Source organism: Musca autumnalis, unplaced genomic scaffold, assembly GCF_047663935.1.
Source record: "Musca autumnalis isolate F117 unplaced genomic scaffold, ASM4766393v1 scaffold_3, whole genome shotgun sequence".
Taxonomy (NCBI): Eukaryota; Metazoa; Arthropoda; class Insecta; order Diptera; family Muscidae; genus Musca; species Musca autumnalis.
Window position 1 is genome coordinate 42,661,631 of NW_027411866.1, and position 20,666 is coordinate 42,682,296.

The following is a 20,666-nucleotide window of genomic DNA, read 5'->3' on the forward strand; positions in this document are numbered from 1 at the left end:
CGCTTTCAATACCAAAAGTCCTACGTAAATATAACATATTTTCCCAAAATTTCATCAACCTACGTCAATCCGTTCGGACGCTAGAGTGATTTCCACAGACGGACAGACAGACAGACGGACAGACGGACGGACATGGCTATATCGATGTAGAATTGCACGCTGATCAAGAATATATATACTTTGTGGGGTCTACAATGATTATTTCGAGTAGTTACAAACGTAGTGACAAACTTAATATACCCCCATCCTATGGTGGAGAGTATAAAAAGTTTCATCAAAATTTAATTTTTTGTGTTACTTTTTACATTTTAAAGTTCTATCTAGCTTAAAAAACCACTCTTTATTTCGAAGGTTTTTGAGTTTTCATTAGAATATTAGTTCTCAGTAGACAGAAAATCTCCCATACAGAGATTATCTATGAAAGATTTCGATAAATTAAAAAAAAACACATTAGAAAAAAATTAAGAACGGCGTTCGTTAAGTTCGGCCGGCCAAAGCTTTTAACACACTCCACCACGAACAGTACTGAAGTAGATAGGAGAAATTACTATTCTTTTTGGTTTGTGAAAGAACTAAGCACTTCCTCTACGTTAGGGCTTACTCTTTAGATGAGCAGAATACCTTTACTCATGATAATCACTTTATATTAATAATTTTCTGTGTAGTTGTTTTGTACACATTGACATTCCAAAATGCCAAGTTACATCCACTTCAGGACGAGAATGTATCCTTTAAAAGAGCTTACATGAGGCGTAATTGTTGTTCTTCCCAAAACTTGGACCAATATTTATTAATTTTCCGAATTGAGCTTTTGTATCCTCTGACAAGAGGCAATACTATACGAAATTTCAGCTACGGTAATGGGGATGAAACGTTTAAAATACAGAAAATCAGGAGTACTGTTTTATGGGGTGCTGTACAAAAACATCGACCTGTATCGAGAAATTTCTGGAGGAAAGTTTTGTAACTCCAACGAAGGCTAAATACCAAATTTCAGCAATTTCGGTGGTATATTGAGGCCACAACTTTCAAATTTCGGTTGGATGTTGGGGCCACAACCTGCAAAATACCAAAAATCGGTAGGTAACTTCTATGAGGGCTGTATGAAGACGTGGACCTATACTGATTACTCTTTTCTGGGATGTTTTTACACTCACTGTGTGGCCAAATTAAATATTTTGTGCCAAATATGAAAAAAAAAATTGTCGAAAATTCCCAAAAATTCGACATGAAGGGATAGAAAACATGATAGATAAGAGAGTGAAACAAAAAATTTCGTTGGTTGTACCATTATAATTGAAGTAAGGGTACCTATAACATGACCTTATTTTCGTTGATACAAATACTCAAAATCGCAAGAAAAATCGTCGATTTTGTGTGGACCATAGTTATTGGAATTTTTGACGATTCTTTTTGCTATCCGATAGTATCATTCTTTAGAAAAATTGTCAATGTAGGTTCATGTTTTTATATAGACCCTGCGTTGCCGACAATAATATTTGGAAAATCGTCAACATAGTCCAAAACTAGGTTCGGTTACAAAAGACAGCTTTCACCAGACGAGAGTTTTTCCTATGGTTATCGAGTTTGCAGCCAGGTAAATACACTGCCAGTCTTTAACGACAGCTTTGCTCAAATACCCCCTGATTGACGGTGTCATCGTTTATATTTGTTGGTCATCCACGTACACTGCTTGTTGGAAATCGGATTAACTGTCCTCTTATAGAGGGCAGAAAGCTGGACTCCTACACTTTTTACAACGAGATAAACAATTTTTATCCATTAACAATCCTAAAAGAACATTTTCAACCGATATAATTCGAATGTAAGGCAAAAATAGCTCAACTATCTGTATTCCAGATATGTACCTAAGTATAGTAATCTGGCTGCAAATTTCTAAGAACATTAAAAAATGTCATAAAATTGTAACATTATTTTCCTTAAATTCTTTCGTTAAATTTATGTTAAAATGTTAAAAAATAATTATTCTGTTGTATTTCATGAAATTTTAGCTTACGTGAAAATCGTCATTTCAGGACATAAAATCGTCAAATCGTCATTTTCCAATGTTGGGTCAAAAAAAAAAAAAAAAAAAAAAACAAGTAAAAAAGCGTTAAGTTCGGCCGGCCGAACTTTTCATACCCTCCACCATAAAATATTCTGAACTAAAATGGAATAATTAGTTTTCATTTCTGTCCCCCACTTTAAGTGGGTACGTTAAAATGTCAGATTATGTACATAAAACACTTCAATACAAAAAATTGTAGCTAGAATCCTCAAAATACCGAAAATCGGTACATAACGTGGGAACTTCAAATGCCATTAACAGCTAGTTCGGATGTATGTGGGCTATACGAAAATATGAACCTAAATTTTTGTTGGCTTTTAAATTGCAAATTACAGAAATTTCGTCCAAAAAATAAAGCTAAGGTACGGAAAATCGGGACGTTTGTTTTGGGGCTATACCAAAACATGGACCTACGTTCGGTTAAACATTTTAAGTAAAGTCCTCAAAGTACAGAAAATCGGGAAGTATCGTTATATTGGGGCTATGTTGAAAATTGTTGATGCAGATGTGTGGTGACCACTACAACCTTTAAATGTCAAATTACAGTTAGTTCGGTTAAAAATTTTAGCTAAAATTGCCAATTACTGAAAATTGGGAGGTACCGTTATATGGGAGCTATATCCGAACATGGAGGTACTTTTATATGGGAGCTTTATCAATACATCGACCTTTCTTGACAATTTTTGGTGGAGAGGGGTGGTGACCACTAAGAACTTCAAATGTAAACTGTTCAAAATACAGCTAATTCGGTTAAAACTTGTAGGTAAAAATCTCAAAATACCGAAAATCGGGAGGTACCGTTATATAGGGCTATACCAAAACATGTACCTATGTTCATAATTTTTTCGAATAAAAGTTTTTTGGTCACTAAGAACCCTAAATATCAAATTATAGCTAATTCGGTCTAGAAATGTGACTTAAAACGTCAAAATACTGAAATCGGGCGGTAACGTTATATGGGGGCTATTCCGAAACATGAAGCTATGTCCACTTGTTATATAAGTTTATTGACACTTAAGAACCCTAAATGTCAAATTAATGCTAAATCGGCCTGAAAATATAACTAAAAACGTCAAAATACCGTAAATCGGGGGGTACCATTATATGGGGGCTATACCAAAAAGTGGACCTATTTCAACAAAATTTGTTATATAAGTTTATTGACACTTAAGAGCCCTAAATGTCAAATTATAGCTAAATCGGTCTGAGAATGTAGCTAAAAACGTCAAAATACCGTAAATCGGGGGGTACCGTTATATGGGGGCTATTCCGAAACATGGAGCTATGCCCACTGGTTTTGTTATATAAGTTTATTGACACTTAAGAACCCTAAATGTCAAATTATAGCTACATCGGTCTGAAAATGTAGCTAAAAACGTCAAAATACCGTAAATCGGGGGTACCGTTATATGAGGGCTATACCAAAACGTGGACCTATGTCCACAAAATTTGTTATATAAGTTTTTTGGACACTTAAGGACCCTAAATGTTAAATTATAGCTACGTGAGTCTGAAAATGTAGCTAAAACCGTCAAAATATCGTAAATCGAGGGGTACCGTTATATTTGGGCTATACCAAAACTTAGACCTATGTCCACAACTTTTGTTATGTAAGTTTATTGACACTTAAGAACCCTAAATGTCAAATTATAGCTACATCGGTCTGAAAATGTAGCTAAAAACGTCAAAATACCGTAAATCGGGGTGTACCCTTATATGGGGGCTATACCAAAACGTGGACCTATGTCCACAACTTTTATTATATAAGTTTATTGACACTTAAGAACCCTAAATGTCAAATTATAGCTAAATCGGCCTGAAAATGTAGCTAAAAAAGGCAAAATACCGTAAATCGGGGGGTACGTTTATATGGGGGCTATACCAAAACGTGGACCGATATAGCCCAGCATCGAACTTGACCTGCCTGCAAACAAAAGACGAATTTTCCCAAAATTTCAGCGTTGTCTCTCCATTTTTGTGGATGCTAGAGTGATTACCACAGACGGACGGACGGACGGACATGCACAGATCGACTCAGAATTTTACCCTGATCAAGAATATATGTACTTTATAGGGTCGCAAATGAGTATTTCAATGCGTTACAAACGGAAAAACAAACTTAATATACCCTCCATACTATGGTGGAGGGTATAAAAACGTCAAAAGGACAAATTCGGCAACACTGTATAGACCCCATTTTAAGGTTCCGCAAATTTTTCGGGTTTTAAGCGTTTCGGACACATTTTCGAACCGAATTAGCACAAAGTAGAAATTTCGATCGTTAAACTGGACGCTATTTTGAAACTTATTAGTTAATACAAAGTTTATCAGTTGCTATTTAATAAACATTTCCGCACAATATTTTATTTGATATATGGGTAAAAACGTCTCGCCATAGTAAAATAAGAAGCATCCAGGAGTACATTACATTAATTACGACACAAGGATACACGGAAATAACACCAAAATTTTACGGGAAAGATTTTCCGAAAAGCTACAAACCAGGACTTGGTTCATAGACTTTTTATACCCTCCACCATATGGAGGGTTAATTAAATTTGTCATTCCGTTTGAAACACATCGAAATATTCGTCGGAGACCCTATAAAGTATATATATTATTGATCAGCATAAAATTCTATGTCGATTTGACCATGTCCGTCTGTCCGCCCGTCTGTCTGTCTGTTGAAATCAAGATACAGCTCGCAATTTTAAAGATAGAGAGTCAAAATTTGGTACAGTAGTTTTTATTACTTGCAGGATGGTTGGTATTGAAAATGGGATATATCGGTCCACGTTTTGATATAGCCCCCATAGAACGGTACCTCCCGATTTTCGGTATTTTTAATGTTTTAGCTCCATTATCCTACCAAAATGGCTGAAATTTGGTACGTAGTCTTCTTTAGGGGTACAAAATTTTCCCCTAGACTTTTGTCGGTATCGGTCCACACCTTCATATAGCCCCCATAGAACGGTATCCCCCGATTTTCGGTATTTTCAAGGTTTTAGCTTCATTATCTACCAAAATGGCTGAAATTTGGAACGTAGTCTTCTTTAGGGGTATAAAATTTTCCCCCAAAATATTGTCGGTCCACACCTTTTCGGTATTTTGAACGTTGTGGCCTCAATATTCCACCGAAATGGCTGAAATTTGGTATTAGACTTCGTTGGGGGTACTCAAATTTCCCCTTTAAATTTTTCGGTATAGGTAAACGCCTTCATATAGCCCCCATGGAAAGGTACCTCCCGATTTTTCGTATTTTGAAGGTTGTGTCTTCAATATTCCACCAAAATGGCTGAAATTTGGTATTTAGTCTTCAATGTGATATAAAACTGTTCGCCAGAAAAATGTCTGTACAGGTCCACGCTTTCATATTGCCCCATTTCTGACTAAAATTCGTCGGTATAGGTCCTCGTTTCGATATAGCCCCCATAGAACGGTACCTCCGGATTTTCGTAATACTGAAGATTGTGACGTCAATATCCAACCGAAATGGCCGAAATTCGTTATTTCGTCTTCCAAGAGTTATAAAATATTCCAGAAGAGTATTATCAGTATAGGTCCACGTCTTCTTATATCCCCATAAAAGCTTACTTCTTGATTTTCGGTATTTTTTAGTTTTAGCCACATTCTCTTACCAAAATATAGGAAATTTGGTATTTGGTCTTCTTTGAGCCTAAAAACTTTCGGTCAGAAATTTGTCGGTATAGATCGACGTTTTGAAATAGCCCCCATAGAATGGTGCCTCACATTGTTTTACCGAAATTGCTGAAATTTAGTATTAAGTCTCCTCCATACACGAAAGGAAACTAATTATTCCATTTTACTTCAATACAACTTGTGGTGGAGGGTATAACAAGTTCGGCCCGGCCGAACTTAACGCCGTTCTTCCTTGTTATATAATCAGATCCATTTATTTGTATTTTAGGAAATAATTAAAAAAATACAAAATATAATTTAAACAGGGAAATATTATCATTTTTACGATAAGTAAATGGCCTTACATGAATTTAATATGTTGAATTTTTCTGATAGTATTCTTATTGATTGCATTATTTTAAGTCGTTAAAACATCTTTTTTCAGGGTTCCGCCGCCGCCGATGTAATCGGCTTAAATCGGCTAAAATTCGTCGCCGTCAAATCGACTGAAGAATGCGCGTGCCGATATTTTTCATTGAATTAATCGATTTACATGTACCGAGTACAGGTTCAATCGAAACCTGTACTCGGTTTGCTGAAATATACACCATTATAAAAATATGCCGTTAGTTTACGTTTGCCAAAAAAATCTGGTTTTTAGCCAATAAGAATCATTTTGAAGCAAGCGCGCGCTTTTGTGTAGAGACGAAAATAATTTCATTTTCAAGTCGGCAAGAGAAGCGTTTGGGTGAATTTTGGTAAGGATACTTGTGAAGCTTACTGTGTAGAAGTGGCTGTAGTGGCAGTGCTTTTGGACAATATTTTAGGTAAGTACAAAACAAAATACCATTTTGAATTATGAATATACAACAATTTTTTAAAATGTTTTTAGAGAAAGTGTATTTTTTCATGTGTAAACAACTTAAAAAAGAATTCAAAGAAAATTTTCATCTTTTAAAGAATGCCAACATTTCCCATTTTTATCGGTGGTGTTTCTTTTTTGTAGGTGAGTTATATGTGTTTTTTCTTAATTGTGCAATAGTTTTCCCAAATTGTCAATTTCATTTATGTAAACGATTGCTCGAAAATGTGTGCTGATGTAAAATGTTGCCATGGAAATCTCCATATAGTGGTGAACCCGTTACAATTCTCAGCATTGTTCAACGTGGTCGCACAATCTGGAGTGTTCTTTGGCGTTTATTTTATATTCCAAAACATTTTCGAGAAATCGTTTATACAAAAAAATTTACAATTTGGGAAAATTATTGCACAATTAAGAAAAAACACGTATAACTCACCAACATAAAAGTAACGCCACCAATGGGCAATTGGTTTTCACACTTTTACCAAGCAAGATAATCATTAATAGTCCAATTTTCCTTTTACTTTTTCTTTTCTAGGACCGTTTTTTGGCGGAAAATCTAAGAAGTGTCATATTGGAAGCAATAAACATCAAGAAGCGTTTGGAAAAAAAAAATACTCGAACACAAACACATAATTGTTGAGGTGCCCCTGGGGCTGGATTCCTGTTTTATGAAAATTTGAAATGAGAAATATTTCCTTTATAATTTTTTTCATTTGACAGTTTTTTCCTTTATAAAAGTTTTCATTTCACATTTTCATAGAAACAGAATTGAGCCCCTGGTCGAAGATTCCTCCGAGTCAATCCGGGGCATAGAACCGGCCGTTGTTACAACAACAACAGAATCGTTTGGGTTTTTGGAAAATTTCAATAAAGGCGTCAATCCACTCTATAGTAAGTACACAAACATACATTATACAATTATAATATACTAGTTGACCCGGCGAACTTCGTCTCGCAGTCATTAAAGGCACATTGAAGTTGATTATTTTCCTTGCAATTTATTTATTGTCATGGCTATTGCGAGACGAAATTGAAAAGAAATTACTTAAATTCGAATACATTTTATATTTGTTGTTATATAGAATATTTTTTATCTTCAAGCACTATGGAGGGTATAATTATAGTTGTATTTTGTTTGTAACACTTCGAAATATTCTTCGGAGACCGTATAAAGTATATATTATTCATCATAAAATTCTTAGTCGAAATAGCCTTTTGAAATCAAGAAACAGCTTGCATTACTTTCATTTTGGTACAGAAGTTTAAATTACTCCTAGGATGTTTATATAACCCATTTTCAAGGCTATATCGATCCATGTTTTGATATAGCCCTCATAGAACGCCACCTCACGATTATAGGTGTTTTTAAGGGTTTTAGTCACATTTTCTCACCGAACTGGCTCAAAAATTCCGTATTAAGTATTCTTTGCAGCTACATAATATTTCCCCATAAATTTTTCAGTATAGATCCACGTTTTGATATAGCCCTCATAGAAGGTACCTCCCGATTTTCAGTATCTTGAGGATTTTAGCCACATTATCCTACGGAAATTACTGAAGTTTGGTATTTAGTATTCGATATGGGTAATAATTAATACCAAGAATTGTAGGTATAGGTAGTGTACTCTTTAATATAGGCCCCATAGAAGAGGTACATTCGATTTTGAAGCTTTTGGCAAACATTATTCATTTTAATGCCCTCCACCATAGGATGTTTGCCATTCCGTTCATTCATTCATTACAACACTACTTTTTGTCTGAGAATAAAGTATATACATACATATGTATATTATTGATCAGCATACACTTCTAATTCGATTTAACTATGCCCGTCTGTCGGTCTGATGAAATGAACATAGAACTCATAACGAATTAAATTTTATTTAGTTATTTGTAGTAATCGTAAGATAATTTTCTAACTGAATTAGCTTTAATCTCACATTTAAAGTTTCCAGTGGCATACATCCCCATTTCGGTATACCCCAAACATAAAAGTACATCCTGATCTAATTTGCCATTTAAGGAGGCTAGTATTTAAAAAACTTATCCGCTGAATTTTTAGACATTGGTCCATATTTTCTTCTGACAGAAAGTGCAGTAATTTGGTATTGTGGGTTGTCAGATTGGAAGGTACAACCATGCCGGTCGATGTGATTTTTTAAAAGATTTTTCTACTGTAGTGACGGTAACTTGGTATTTCGGATTCTCAATGGGTAGAAAACCTCGACACCGAAAATGATCAATATAGGTTCATATTTTTGTATATATCCCAATTGAAGGAACCTCCAGTTTTTATGACCTTTGAAGGATGTACGCGCATTGTCCAAATGGAATGAACGTAACAGGTATTTCGGATTCAGAATGCGTAGAAAATATTGATGTCACATTTGTATTAAACCTGGCTTAAAAGAAATTTAGCAGTTAGCATATTCCACGGCTCCTGGTAATAAGTCGTAGAGTTTAGTATTTTCAAAATCGAACAGAAACTAATGGTTCCGTTTTACTAAGGTACAACTCGTGGTGGTGGGTATAAAAAATTCGGACCAGCCGAACTTGCTTCTTTCGGTTTAAAGTACCACAATGAAGAGAATTTGAGGCAAGCATTGATCTAATCAAAAGCTTTGGAAACTGATGTACATTGGGCGGTTTTCTCAAAAACATCCGATCACAGAATCGACATACCTTCAACCAACCTTTTGCATTTATTATCTGTCTTCATAAACACCTCGTTTTCGCATCTCGTTATTCATATTAAATATGGATCCCTTGATTACGCACGAACTCTATGCAATGATGTGAATAATGCAAGTTGTTGAGTTGATGAAAATAAGAATGTGTTAACAAAGATCCAAATCGATGGTGAATTTGGCCGTGGTATGTGGGATCGATGACAACGAACACAACAATCAATTTTGGGTTACATAAATAATAATAACCACATCAATAGAACGGCCAGTTAATGTCAGGTTCAATCCGCGTTCTTCAATAATATTAATTTCGAAGTCATTTGAAAACATCCGTTATATTCTGCCAGCGTTCCAGCGTATTTCCTATTAGATTTTCCAAAAATAACAATCCAGAGAATGGTAACATCAACTGAAGCTGCTAATAACCTCTTAAAATTAAGACCAAACTCACGTCTTTAAAATTATTTTTCGCAATTAATTTGCACAAAGAATCGTTTGAATAAAATGAAAACTGGCATTAATTAAATTAAATAAAACAATTTTATAGAACTTTTAAAAATTGACATAGATATCTTTTAAAAAGTCAATAGCATGTGGTACATACACCATTTTCGCCAAAAAAAAAAAAAAAAACGGTAAAAATGTGACACGATTTACTCCGAACGCAAAAGCTCAAGAGAAATGTGTGGAAAAATTGACATTCTTCAAAAAATATTTTTGCAAAATTTTCGCAGATTTTCGCGATTTTTTTAGGTTTTATCCTTTTCTGCCATGAGACCATTCCGAATTGGTGCGAATTGTTAAAATCTGTTCAGCCGTTCTTGAGTTATAAGCGTAGTAACTAACATCATCCTTTTTTATATATATAGAAGAAGATATGTATATGGCAAAACCAAATTTCCTTTACAATTCCATTTGAAAAGAATAAATTTTTTTTTGCGAGCACGTATACGATTTTTGTTACAGAGGCTAAGGAAATAATTCTGGTTTCAAATCTGCTCGCGTTCACAAAATTGGCCGATGCGCGCAAATGTTATAGTGGTTTTTATTCTCTTTTAAAGAAAAAAATATTTTAAAATTTCTTATTTGTTATATTGAGAAAAAGTATGCATATATCAGTAACAGAATTTTATATCCATACCACCATAATTTCTAAAAGTTGTTCTTATTTAACAAAAAACCCCGAAATTCCGTCTTCAAAATGTCAGTATCAATTTTAAGTAGATGCAGTGGATATATCGAAAAATCATACATTAGAATCATGTTGCCCATGGAGTATTCTGTGATTGTTTCTTTGAACATAGGTCTATAAAATGTAAAGTTAAGTCAGAAATCGGAATGGAACAAAAAACTGGTTGGTTCAACCCATTTTTCTACATTGATGCCAACACAGCTTCCACGTAAATTATTTTTAATGGTCGACATTATAGGATCTCTCCAATAACCCTAATGGTTGTTGGATTGAAAATATTCTTTAAAAAAATTCAAATTTTTTTGGTCTGTTGGTTGTTGAAAAAATCGTTAAAAATAATCCAATAACCATATTCCCGGTGCTCTTGAATCAACTTTAAATGGAAGGTGCTTACACCTGGGAAGTTTTTGCGGATTCTGAAACTACAATGTTCATAGATAAGAAATATCAAAAAACTAAAAAAATTAAATAAATCGTGATTCAAGTTGACATTTTTAGGGTTCGTTTAGGTTTTTGCGATTTTGCTTGGAAACCGCAAGTCGTATCAAAATGGGAATAAAGGAAATGTTGTAGCTATCAAAATTCTCTACAAGATTGACTTTAACGATATCTTCGTAGGTTTTACAACTTTTTAGATATAGAAGTTGAAATTGTTACAATTCAAATTCAGTTGAATTCTGTATCCTCTCCTTATAAAACAATGTCATGACTGCAATTTCCCAACTTAAACTTATATATCTAAAAAAAATGGTGCAACCTAGGAAAAATTACATAAGCCAGTCTTGTAGAGAATTTTCACAGCTGTAAGATTTTTCAAGCAAAACGCGAAACCCTAACAAAAAACCTTAAAATGTAAACTGAGCTTCTTTATCTCAAAAATGTTACAGCCTGAGAACAAATCATAAACGTCAATCCTGTAGAGAATTGTCACAGCTACAACATTTTCTTTAGCTCCATTTCGATTGGACTTGCGGTTTCCAAGCAAAATCGCGAAAACCTAAAGAACACCTAAAAATGTGAATTTTAACCGCGATTTATTTAAAAATCCCTACAGCGATTTTTTTCTTGTTTTTGGATTTTTCTCATCTGTGAACATTGCTGTTTCAGAAATCACAAAAATTTCCCCTGTGTAGGCGGTTTTCATTAAAAGTTACTTAAGGCGTACCCTTCATGACATTGTCTTATAGGGGGGCGATACAGTCAGCGCATTGTCCCAATTTGAACTTCAATATCTCAAAAATGGTAAAACCTACAAAAATACCGTAAAGGCCAATCTTTTAGAGAATCTTTGTAGCTACCATATGCAATTCCTTTATTCCCATTTTGATACGACTTGCGGTTTCCAAGCAAAATCGCAAAAACCTAAACAAACCCTAAAAATGTCAACTTGAATCGCGATTTATTTAAAAAGTGCTCGGGCGATTTTTTTAGTTTTTTGATTTTTCTTATCTATGAACATTGTAGTTTCAGAATTCGCAAAAACATCCCAGGTGTAAGCGCCTTCCATATAAATTTGATTCAAGAGCTCCGTGTATTGGTTGTTGGATTAAAATATTCTTTTGATCTGTCGGGTGTTGAAAAAATCGTTAAAAATAGTCCAATAAATCCACATTGAAAAAATCGTTCAAATCTTTGACAAAGTAACCGTGATTCGAAAAAATCTTCATTCGTAGGAAAACTCACTTCTGTCAAAATGACCAAAAAACAATGACTGATTTTTTTCCCCAATTCTGTCGTTGATGACATCAATGAAGAAGAGGAAGAATCGGACAGCTTCGATGAGTGTGGGGGGCATGGTACAATAATACAGGTAAAAGCAAGTCCCAGCTGATTAGATTCACCCGTAATACTAGTGTCAAAATGTATATGGCGCTTTGTCATTGTTTTTCATTGTGTATTCTTTTTTGTCAACTGTTGTTTTCAAAGTAAAAAATAAATCAGTCACATACAGATTGAAATTTTAAATAAAAAAGGAATAGAAACGAAGGACAAAGGTGCTTATTTCAACATTTTATTAGATCCAAATCGCAGAAGTGACTGGAAAAGAAAGGATTTGAAGAAAAATGACTGCATATGTTGGGCTCACTTTTTACCAGAGGATACGAGAAGAGTAGGAAAAAAAAAAATGGAAGCTCGTGCCACATGCAGAACCATTTGTTGTGCATTCGCCCAACGTTGTGACTATGGAATGGTAATTAATTACATGTATTTAAGAATTGAAAATTTATGTAATATGTATTTTGTTCAGTTCCACAGATATAAATATTGCATTCCATTCCACATCCGTTCAAGAACTTTGTGAGGAAAAGGAAATAGATATACAACAGGAGAAATTCAGTCATACATAAATACTTCATATTATGTATTTACCTCAGCCCTGAATTAACAAATAAAAAATCATTTATAATGAAATGTTATGTTAAGAAATGGTTTTCATGGAGCTCCGGTGTCCAACATATACATGTATATATGTGTTCTCAGAAAATCCCAAAAGAAAAAGGGAGACTTTTCTCATATCACTGAATGCAAGCCGATTTATATTATCTCAATGATATGGAAACTATTTTTTATCCCCGCTCCTGTAGAGAAGTTTTTCATTGCTGAAATAATCTGGAAATGAAAGCCAAAATCACACTGAGGAGATTTGCCGCTGCCAAAATTCAGATGTTCTGGTTAGGAATTGAGCCGCAGACCTCCTGAGTGCAAGGCGGGAGTGCTTACAACTGCACCACGGTAGCTCACATGGCTAATATACAATATACGAACATAAACATCTAATTTCACAGTTTTACTACAGCTTTTCAAGTCATATTCACTCTATTAAGTCGAGGACTGAACCAGAGCATTCCGTAACTGTCATTGTAGCATTTGACCTAAAAAGACTTTCTTATTTGCATAGAGAAAGCTACCCTTCAACCGTGTTTGAAATGTTAAATTATTTACTTTTCAAAATAGTCAGAATATGAAATCATCGACTGCAAAATGTACAGACATAATAGCCACACGGTCAGCTAAAATAAAGCTCACTCTGAATGTATTGGTGGATGGAGCCCTGTATAGCCCTGGATCTCATTACCAACTATATTGGGTACAAGCGTTGATAGTAAGGTGCAGAAAAGACCGCCGTCCTCTTTCAAAGCAATTGGTTTTGATGACCTCATTCTAAGATCCAACAACAACACAGGACATTAACATTTGATACAAGTTTTTGATACAAGTTTTCATGTAGTATTTGGAATTAAAACAATTAGAATACTCAAAATTCAACCACAAAAAAATCTTGTCCGTTGCGATATAACCCCTTCTTGGCTTTGTTTCGTCATCCTTCGTCGCTATTTCTTCATAATTTTTTATACCATCTGAAAAATAACCAATTATTAGTGATTGTAAATATTTTATTAAGAGAAATACATAAAAGAAATACATTAAAAAAAGAAATACATACCGCTAAAAACTTTTTGTTAAGATGAAATGTAGTTGAAACGTTAAAATTGAAAATCTAACGTTTTTTCTTCAACTCTTTTTATTTAAAAACCCTTGACATTTTTCAAAACAATATTTATGAACCTTAAAAATGTGTTTATATTTATATATTTGTTTACATTTTTGCCAATATGGCTATGACACTAGTATTACGTACAAAAACAAATTTCTATGTGGTTGTTGCATCGATTGTTGTACAGCAACACTTGCTTTTACCTGTTATAATTGTACAATGAGTGTGGGGTAGGGGTTTTAAAGGACTTTGCATATTACCAAGATCTTATTAAAAAAGCGGACATCGAAAACTTTGCAAAGGTGTTGGTAAACAAGAATGCTTCTTCGGTGAGTTGGACATATTTGGGAACTCTAATGGTATCAAAAACCCTGTTTTAAACGGGTACACATTTTGTACAAAATATGTCTGGAGGAGAGTTCCATTTTAAAAAGGTATAATTTAAATGTATATATTGTTTTTTTACAACAATCGTAAGTAATAAAACACTTATAATATTTTATATTAGATTTGGTAAAAATCACAGAAACCACAAACCATACCAGTCACTTAAAAATGAAAAAATGTGCATCATATACCAATTAACAATAAAGCGGCCGAAAAATCTCATATTACCACATTAAAGGCACTACAGTCAGAAAATAGCAAATGCTCGAAATTTGGAAATGCGATTGGCTGAAATGTACTGCATACACTTGCAGCCTTTCAATATTGTAGAGAGAGAGGGCTTTCGAAAATATGTCTCCCACTTTCATTCATCTATACATTTCCCCACCTCTAAGACATTGGCAACACAGGCCCTTGATGATGTGTACCAGTTTTATCTGGAAAAAGTGAAAAATGAGTTGAACAATGCAAAGCATCTGACATTGGTTTTGGACTTGTGGAGTGATAAATATAAGAAATTATCCTACATTAATACCAAGGTGCGTTATTGTCAGGATTTTCGAATGAAGCATTTTTCTTTGATTACAGCCCATTTCCCTAAGCTACACGACAATGTAGCTATCACAAAACAAGTTCAAGCCTGCATGAAAAATTTCAACATCCTTAAAAAATGAACAACTGCTGTATCTGAAGGGGATCCAATATTGTGTGCAGCCTAAAAAAACAATGCATTGCAAGGTACAATTGTTTGCCCCATTCCATGCATTTATTTATAGTGCACGATATACTGCAAAACTCCGAGTTCGCTATCCTTGACAATGTTATATCAAAATTAAAGACCATCTTTAAAACACTTCGTTATAAAGGAGAGGAACTGACTGAATTACAACAACTTAAGGGCACAGGAAATGTTTGCGACATCATTACTCAAATATACGAGATAGTCAATAATATTGAAAGCGACGAAAACTTCGATATTGCTGACCTTGAAGACGAACTTGAGGAGGCAAATAAAAAGAAGTCTTTACAGGGATTAAAAAATTCTCTAGCCACAAGATCTAATTCAGTTCTGAGAATGATTAGAAGCTTCTCACAAAATTTTGATTTAATTAATATCATGATGCTAAAAGTATGCACAGAGACCTCCTTAGTCATTCCAATAATGAAAGAATCACTATTATTGGAATTTGAAAAATTTTTATCAATTCTTGAAGAAGCTACAATTCACTTGGCCAAGGCCAAGATTACGCTACCTTTCCAAGTTGCATATACCTTCTAGAAACCTTTTCAAAATTTGATGAATACGAAGTGGAGACATCTTTCCAAATCAACATCAATTTTTATAGCTTCGCGAAGGATCATATCTATTCAAGGTTCAAACTAACCAAAGCCCATGTGGTAGCAGCTCTTATGGATCCCTGTCAAAAAACTGGAATATTTTGGAAAAATATCTTAAAAAATTCCAAAAAACTATGTTGATGATAACTGTATTCTAGGCGAAGATTTCGAGGTACATATGTTAAAGAAGAACAAATATTTTCCCAAATAAACAAATTTGGAATTGCAAAAGCATCATCTGACGGAGAAGACGAGCCTCCAAAGAAAAGAGAAGTATGTGAAATATGTAATGACTGTTTTTCTTCATATATACTTATATTAATATATAATCATATATTTACATTAATAATAATCATATATGTATATACATATATAAATATATATGCATATACATTAATATTTCTTTTATCAGAAAATCTCCAATATCTATAATGATTGATTTTGTTAAACGAACTTCCAATTACTTGAGCAATGACAGCCTGAGCCAAGAAATAACAAAATATTTTGAAATTCCTGTTCAGAGTGCCAAAAGTCTTGATTGGTGGAAAAAGCAAACTAATGTCTATCTGCAGCTATTTCCTAGAGTTGGTGAACTCGCTAACATTTATTTTGGTATCCCCGCAACATCTGCATCTTCAGAAATAGGGTTTTCATACGCTGGTTCCTGCATAACAGAAAAGCGATCCCTTTTAAACCTATCCACAGTTAGGAAACAGTTGTTCGTTCACGACAACTATAAATCGGTGAACTAATTTTCAACAATATAGGTACGTAACAATAGTAGTAACATAATTAAATATTTTAAGAACGATTCCATCTATTTGCAGATTATTTCCAAAGCTCACAGAAAACAAATATCAAATCTAGATTGTTAATAAATAAATAACGATTACGTACATTAAAAAATGTATGCCAGTAATGTTGATCATTATACACTAGGCCAGGGCGATTTGTATGGAAGGAAAAAACCTTTATGGCCCTTCGCGTTTCTGATTCCTGGGATTAAACTGTGCAAAAAGTCTACTAGACCGTAGGTCTACGTTGAAAATCGAGCCTCCCGATTTTGACTTTAAGTTTTTTATCCACGTTTTTTCACATTTTGCATATAACGGCCAAACCATTAAGATTTTCCATCCAACACAAAGACAAAAATTGTAGCCAAGACAGTAATTAAGAACTCTCTAATACATCGCAGCAGAAAGTGCAAACTTTTCGGAAAATGTCGATAAAGGACACTGTGCTACAAAAGTTGACCAGAAAAAAATTTAAGCGTTCTGATGCAAAATTCTCATTTATAGCTTTTTTGTGGGGTTTTTCAGACTTAAACCACTATAATTTAGCCATTTGTTAACCGATTTAAAAAAAAATAACAACTTGTTCGAAAGATATTATTCACCCCTTTAAAAATATTCTTTAAAAAATCCAAATTTTTTTGGTCTGTTGGTTGTTGAAAAAATCGTTAAAAATAATCCAATAAATCCACATTGAAAATAATCGTTAAAATCTTTGACAAAATAACCGTGATTCGAAACAATCTTCATTCCTAGGTTAACTCGCTTCTGCCAAAATGACCAAAAAACAATGACTGATTTTTTCCAAATTTTGTCGTTGATGACATAAATGAAGAAGAGGAGGAATCGGACAGCTTCGATGAGTGTGGGGTTATAAAGGACTTTGCATATACCAAGATCTTATTAAAAAAGCGGACATCAATAACTTTGCAAAGGTGTTGGTAAACAATAATGCTTCTTCAGTGAGTTGGACATATTTTGGAACTCTAATGGTATAAAAAAAACTGTTTTAACCGGGAGGAGAGTTCCATTTTAAAAAGGTATAATTTACATGTTTATATTGTTTTTTTTAACAATCTTAAGTAATAAAACTATTATAATATTGTATATTAGATTTGCTAAAGGAACATCAACCACAAACCATACCAGTCACTTGAAAAATGTGCATCATATACCAATTAACAATAAAGCGGCCGAAAAATCTCGTATAACTACATCAATGGCACTACAGTCAGAAAATAGCAAACGCTCGAAATTTGGAAATGCCAGGCGATTGCTTGAATTGTGCTGCATAGACTTGCAGCCTTTCAATATTGTAGAGAGAGGGCTTTCGAAAATATGTATCCACTTTGATTCATCTATACATTTCCCCACCTCTAAGACAGGCCCTTGATGATGTGTACCAGTTTTATCTGGAAAAGGTGAAAAATGTGTTGAACAATGCAAAGCATCTGACATTGGTTGTGGACTTGTGGAGTGATATATATATATATAAGAAATTATCCTACATTAATACCAAGGAGCATTATTGTCAGGATTTTCAAATGAAGCATTTTTCTTTGATGACAGCCCATTTCCCTAAGCTACACGACAATGTACCTATCACAAAACAAGTTTAAGCCTGCATGAGAAATTTCAACATCCTTAAAAATTTACAACTGCTGTATCTGATGGGGGATCCAATATTGTGCGCAGCCTAAAAAAATGCATTGCAAGGTACAATTGTTTGGCCCATTCCATGCACTTATTTATAGTGCACGATATACTGCAAAACTCCGAGTTCGCTATCCTTGACAATGTTATATCAGAATTAAAGACCATCTTTAAAACACTTCGTTATGAAGGAGAGGAACTGACGGAATTACAACAACTTAAGGGCACAGGAAATGTTTGCGACATCATTACTCAAATATACGAAATAGTCAATAATATTGAAAGCGACGAGAACTTCGATATTGCTGACCTTGAAGAAGAACTTGAGGAGGCAACTAAAAAGAAGTCTTTACAGGGATTAAAAAACTCTCTAGCCACAAGATGGAATTAAATTCTGAGAATGATTAGAAGCTTCTCACAAAATTCTGATTTAATTAATATCATGATGCTAAAAGTATGCACAGAGACCTCCTTTGTCATTCGAATAATGAAAGAATCACTATTATTGGAATTTGAAAAATTGTTATCAATTTTTGAAGAAGCTACAATTAACTTACAAGGCTATGATTACGCTACCTTTCCAAGTTGCATGTACTTTCTAGAAACCATCTTTTCAAAATTTGATGAATACGAAGTGGAGACATTTTTCGAAGTCAACATCAATCAAGGTTCAAATTAACCCAAGCCCATGTGGTAGCAGCTCTTATGGATCCCTGTAAAAAAACTGGAATATTTTGGAAAAATATCTTAAAAAAAATTCCAAAAAACTATGTTGATGATAACTATATTCTAGGCGAAGATTTCGAGGTACATATGTTAAAGGAGGAACTAATATATTCCCAAATAAACAAATTTGGAATTTCAAAAGCATCGTCTGACGGATCGTCAAACAAAAGAGAAGTATGTGAAATATGTAATGACTGTTTTTCTTCATAATTACTTACATTAATATATAATCATATATTTACATTAATAATAATCATATATGTATATGCATATACTAGCCGACCCGGTCCGCGTTGCTGGGCCCTGTTTTATGTTACCTTTCATTAAATCATCAATTATGAATTCTTTTGCATCGCTAATTAGTGACTATAATAAAAAAATCTTCAGAAATGTTGGTGTCGATATGCAATTTTAACATACTGCCAAAAACTGATGACTTGAGGCATACATTTATTTCATCTGCTGTGTATAACTGGAAGTGCTTGTCTGAAATCTAAACGTGAATTGCTTCTTAAATCCTTCAAGAACCGATCTAAAGGTTCTAGAGAATTTTTTTTTTGCCATCGTACATTCGTTTCAGATGATAACTTCTATTTAATATTACATGCGTGCCCTTCATTCAAATGGATGTCCAGTGATGAAGCTATATCTATCGATATGTTGCCTTCTAATTTAAACATTTGCTTTCTAAAAAGACCATAGCTTCGTTATGAATAACATCTGGTATTTCCAATGATTTGTAACAATTTTAAGAAAGTGGGAGTGGTCGGGTCTTATGGTTCGTAAGTTTTACATATATAGCGCATTTTACAAAATAGGGCGCAGGGCATAACCCGCAATTTTCAAGAAAATCGGTTAAGCAGTTTTTGAGTCTATACGGAACATACAAACATACACACATTGTATTTTTTTATATAAGATGTAATTGGAAGTTCGAAGCAGTGTGGTTCGGAGGGGAGAAGTTCGGACCAGGTTGAACCGGATGGCGAAAGTTCAGAGAGGGTCGGATACACAACAGCCATTGTCTCGCAAATTAATTTTCTCTCCGATACGTTCGTCAATTTTGATAAAATAGGTTTTTTTTAAATAGTGCATGGTGGAGGTACTCCTTCCCCTCTGAAATTCAACAAAATATATACCCTATTTTTACCACGGCTCCTTCCAGTAGATTATCCGAAATTTTCAGGAAAATCGGTTAAGGAGTTTTTGATATATAAGCTATTAAAAAAGTGGACGTGGTCGGATCTTTGGGCCCCAAACCAGTACCTAGGTTCGGAGACACAACAACCATTGTCTCGCAAATTAATTTTCTCACCGATACGTTCGTCAGATTTGTTAAAATAGAGTTCTTAAAAAAGTAGGGCATGTGTGAGGTACCCCACCCCCTCCGAAATTCAAAAAAATATGTAGCCTATTTTCTCCTATTTTCAAGAAAATCTGTTCTGTTCTGAAATTCAACAAAATATATACCCTATTTTTACCACGGCTCCTTCCAGTAGATTATCCGAAATTTTCAGGAAAATCGGTTAAGGAGTTTTTGATATATAAGCTATTAAAAAAGTGGACGTGGTCGGATCTTTGGGCCCCAAACCAGTACCTAGGTTCGGAGACACAACAACCATTGTCTCGCAAATTAATTTTCTCACCGATACGTTCGTCAGATTTGTTAAAATAGAGTTCTTAAAAAAGTAGGGCATGTGTGAGTTACCCCACCCCCTCCGAAATTCAAAAAAATATGTAGCCTATTTTCTCCTATTTTCAAGAAAATCTGTTCAGCCGTTTTGGGGTCTATACGGAACATACAAACATACCAACGTACAAACA